Consider the following 4,723-nt stretch of genomic DNA (forward strand, 5'->3'; position numbering starts at 1 on the left):
GCAACGGAAGCGGAGACCGGGCCGCGCACGGCAACGCAGCCACACACACAGGCGCACAGGCGGGGCAGGCTCGCCATCACCGCCCGTGACGGCCGGCACTGCACGGCGCCGCACCGGACACCGGCCCCGGCCCAGCGGGACCCTCCCCCGACCGGGGGGGAGGCGCGGGCCGCGGTAGGCAAAGAGCAGGCGCGCGGCCCCCCAACCGCAGGGGGACCGGCGGACCCCTCCTCCTCCTCCCCCCCGACCCGCGGAGGGCGCGGGGGGGAAAAGAAAACGAGGGCGGCTCTGCTACCGGCTCAACTTAGGGCACAGAAACAAGACGGAGGGCGCACGGCGGCGGGCGGGGGATCCGCTACCCCGAAAGCAGAAAGGCGCCCTCCGAGGATCGCTAGAGAAGACGTTCCTTTCCTCACCGAGGGCGCATCGCCCCCGCCCCCCCAAAGAGGCCGGACCTCCGAGCCGGGGACACAGAGGGCCGAGGCAACACCCGCCTGGGGGGCTTCGGAAAGCAGGGAGAGGCTCGAGGCGGCCAAAAACCCAAGGCCACACACGCGTGAGCCAAGGAACCCAAAGGCCCACCGGCGAGCGCGGGGGAGCAGCGTAGCGCACCCTCCCCCGCCACCCCTTTTTTTTTTCTCTCGTTTCCCCCGAGAGAGGCCGGTGTGTGCTGTTGTTCCCCGAAGCACCACACTACTTTCTCCACCCGCCAGGGGGCGCAGCCGCGAGCACCACCGCAGCACGGCGGGCGAGGCGGCGTGAGCGCGGGGGGCGGCTGGGAGCGATACCACCGTCTCAGGCTTCGCGCACCTGACAGACAAACCCGGAACGCTCCGGGGGGCACCGCGAGAGGACCAAGCGCGGCGCCGACACGGCGCCGGCCGCGGGACGGCCCCCTTTCTCCCACCGGGGGGGGGAGGGCCGACCCCGCCACACACGCGACACTGGGCAAGCGAGCGGCCAGAGCATCTGCCGCGTCAGGGGAACCCCGGCACACCTCGCCGACGGCACCGCGAGGCGCAGAAGGCGGGAGAGCACGGGTCGGGCCGGAGAGGCCGCACCCCGGACTTCCACACACCGCCGACTGGCGGGGAGGAGAGACGCGGGGCCCGCGGACAGAACGAGAAGAGCGGTCCCATTCGCCGTGAATGTCCGTCCCTCGCCTGGCGCAGCTTAGGCCCGGCCCGGGAGAACACACCGTCACCACATCGGTCGAGCAAGAGAGAGAACGAGCGAGCGAGCGGAACGAGAGCGAGAACGCGCGTCAGTCACCCACATAAGGCGGGGCCGGGAAAGGAAGGAGCGGCCAGGGCCGGCGGAGGACTGCAGCCGGTGCACGACCGGGGGGGGCCTGCTTCAGCCTCGCCCACCACACACACACACCCTTCCCCCCGGGAGACGCCGTCAACGCGAGCAGCCGACAAAGCACCCCAGGAAAACAAGAGCCAACTCGGGGGGGCTCACACCTTGACTAGTCAATTACACGCCGTACACGCGGGCACACAAGAGCGAGCACACCTAGAAAAAAGGTGACCAGCCGGTGCCTCACACACAACACACTTTATTATTTAACCTTAAAGGGCGAGGGGTGAGAGGTCCATTCTGTGCTGTCGGAACTGCAGCCGCGAGCGCCCTGCGGGGCGGAGGACGCGCACGAGAGCCTCTCAAAGGCCCACGCCGCCTTCCACCGCCACCCCTCGGGCCAGGCACGAGAGACCGGAGGCGGGCGCCGCAGACAAGACACACGCAACGCTGACAGGCCCGTGGGACACGCGAGAGAGGGCCGGCGCGCAGGCCCAAGCGGGCGACCCGAGCGGCGGGAGAGGGCAGCGGCGGACAAGCGCGGGCGCCTTGCCGCCAGAGACCACAGGGCGAGGAAAGCAAGCCCCTCCGGCCAAGCGTCCAGGGCTAAGTCACGCGAAGCGCAGTCCACAAACTCCACTCAGCAACAGGCTAGGCCCGGCAGAGGGAGAGCGTGTCGGCACCTATCTGCTGGCAGAGTTTGCAGACGTCAGGCACTAGACATGGTCACGCCCTCATCCGGGGTAGAGACACACCTCAAGGCCGGACTCTCGGTTCTGCACCCCGGCCACCTGCCACCAGGCAGCATACCATCCCCGCTAGACCCGGAGGTCGCGAGGGACATCTCATCGACCTCTGAGATCAGCCAGCAAAAAGCCGGGGCGGGGGCGGGGGGAGCAGATATACGCGCTTCCCAGGCAGCGGCGTGGCGCGGCCCGGCCCAGACCCACTTCCGCGGGCGGAGGCTCCGGCCGGCCCGACCGGCTGGCCTCAAGCCGCGCGCACGCGCGCCTGCCCGGGCAGCGCCGCGCCGCGACCCGGCCCGACCCGGCCCGGCCCAGAGCAGACCCACTTCCGCGGGCGGAGGCTCCGGCCGGCCCGACCGGCTGGCCTCAAGCCGCCCGCCCGCGCGCCTGCCTGCCCGGCCCGGCCCGGCCCGGCCCGGCCCAGACCCACTTCCGCGGGCGGAGGCTCCGGCCGGCCCGACCGGCTGGCCTCAAGCCGCGCGCACGCGTGCCTGCCCGGGCAGCGCCGCGACCCGGCCCGACCCGGCCCGTCCCAGAGCAGACCCACTTCCGCGGGCGGAGGCTCCGGCCGGCCCGACCGGCTGGCCTCAAGCCGCCCGTCCGCCCGCCCGCGCGCCGGCCCAGACAAGACCCACTTCCGCGGGCTGAGGCTCCGACCGGCTGGCCTCAAGCCGCCCGCCCGCGCGCCTGCCTGCCCGGCCCGGCCCGGCCCAGACCCACTTCCGCGGGCGGAGGCTCCGGCCGGCCCGACCGGCTGGCCTCAAGCCGCGCGCACGCGCGCCTGCCCGGGCGGCGCCGCGCCGCGACCCGGCCCGACCCGGCCCGTCCCAGAGCAGACCCACTTCCGCGGGCGGAGGCTCCGGCCGGCCCGACCGGCTGGCCTCAAGCCGCCCGCCCGCGCGCCTGCCCGGGCGGCGCCGCGCCGCGACCCGGCCCGACCCGGCCCGGCCCAGAGCAGACCCACTTCCGCGGGCGGAGGCTCCGGCCGGCCCGACCGGCTGGCCTCAAGCCGCCCGTCCGCCCGCCCGCGCGCCGGCCCAGACAAGACCCACTTCCGCGGGCTGAGGCTCCGACCGGCTGGCCTCAAGCCGCCCGCCCGCGCGCCTGCCTGCCCGGCCCGGCCCGGCCCAGACCCACTTCCACGGGCGGAGGCTCCGGCCGGCCCGACCGGCTGGCCTCAAGCCGCGCGCACGCGCGCCTGCCCGGGCGGCGCCGCGCCGCGACCCGGCCCGACCCGGCCCGTCCCAGAGCAGACCCACTTCCGCGGGCGGAGGCTCCGGCCGGCCCGACCGGCTGGCCTCAAGCCGCCCGCCCGCGCGCCTGCCCGGGCGGCGCCGCGCCGCGACCCGGCCCGACCCGGCCCGGCCCAGAGCAGACCCACTTCCGCGGGCGGAGGCTCCGGCCGGCCCGACCGGCTGGCCTCAAGCCGCCCGTCCGCCCGCCCGCGCGCCGGCCCAGACAAGACCCACTTCCGCGGGCTGAGGCTCCGACCGGCTGGCCTCAAGCCGCCCGCCCGCGCGCCTGCCTGCCCGGCCCGGCCCGGCCCAGACCCACTTCCGCGGGCGGAGGCTCCGGCCGGCCCGACCGGCTGGCCTCAAGCCGCGCGCACGCGCGCCTGCCCGGGCGGCGCCGCGCCGCGACCCGGCCCGACCCGGCCCGTCCCAGAGCAGACCCACTTCCGCGGGCGGAGGCTCCGGCCGGCCCGACCGGCTGGCCTCAAGCCGCCCGCCCGCGCGCCTGCCCGGGCGGCGCCGCGCCGCGACCCGGCCCGACCCGGCCCGGCCCAGAGCAGACCCACTTCCGCGGGCGGAGGCTCCGGCCGGCCCGACCGGCTGGCCTCAAGCCGCCCGTCCGCCCGCCCGCGCGCCGGCCCAGACAAGACCCACTTCCGCGGGCTGAGGCTCCGACCGGCTGGCCTCAAGCCGCCCGCCCGCGCGCCTGCCTGCCCGGCCCGGCCCGGCCCAGACCCACTTCCACGGGCGGAGGCTCCGGCCGGCCCGACCGGCTGGCCTCAAGCCGCGCGCACGCGCGCCTGCCCGGGCGGCGCCGCGCCGCGACCCGGCCCGACCCGGCCCGTCCCAGAGCAGACCCACTTCCGCGGGCGGAGGCTCCGGCCGGCCCGACCGGCTGGCCTCAAGCCGCCCGCCCGCGCGCCTGCCCGGGCGGCGCCGCGCCGCGACCCGGCCCGACCCGGCCCGGCCCAGAGCAGACCCACTTCCGCGGGCGGAGGCTCCGGCCGGCCCGACCGGCTGGCCTCAAGCCGCCCGTCCGCCCGCCCGCGCGCCGGCCCAGACAAGACCCACTTCCGCGGGCTGAGGCTCCGACCGGCTGGCCTCAAGCCGCCCGCCCGCGCGCCTGCCTGCCCGGCCCGGCCCGGCCCAGACCCACTTCCACGGGCGGAGGCTCCGGCCGGCCCGACCGGCTGGCCTCAAGCCGCGCGCACGCGCGCCTGCCCGGGCGGCGCCGCGCCGCGACCCGGCCCGACCCGGCCCGGCCCAGACCAGACCCACTTCCGCGGGCGGAGGCTCCGGCCGGCCCGACCGGCTGGCCTCAAGCCGCCCGCCCGCCCGCCCGCGCGCCTGCACGGGCAGCGCCGCGGCGGTGTCGCCCGGCCGGCAACACTCACTCCCCTAGTAAACTGCAGCTACGGCATGCGTCCAGAGAGTGGTGTGCGC

Source organism: Erinaceus europaeus, unplaced genomic scaffold (assembly GCF_950295315.1).
Source record: "Erinaceus europaeus unplaced genomic scaffold, mEriEur2.1 scaffold_330, whole genome shotgun sequence".
Classification (NCBI taxonomy): Eukaryota; Metazoa; Chordata; class Mammalia; order Eulipotyphla; family Erinaceidae; genus Erinaceus; species Erinaceus europaeus.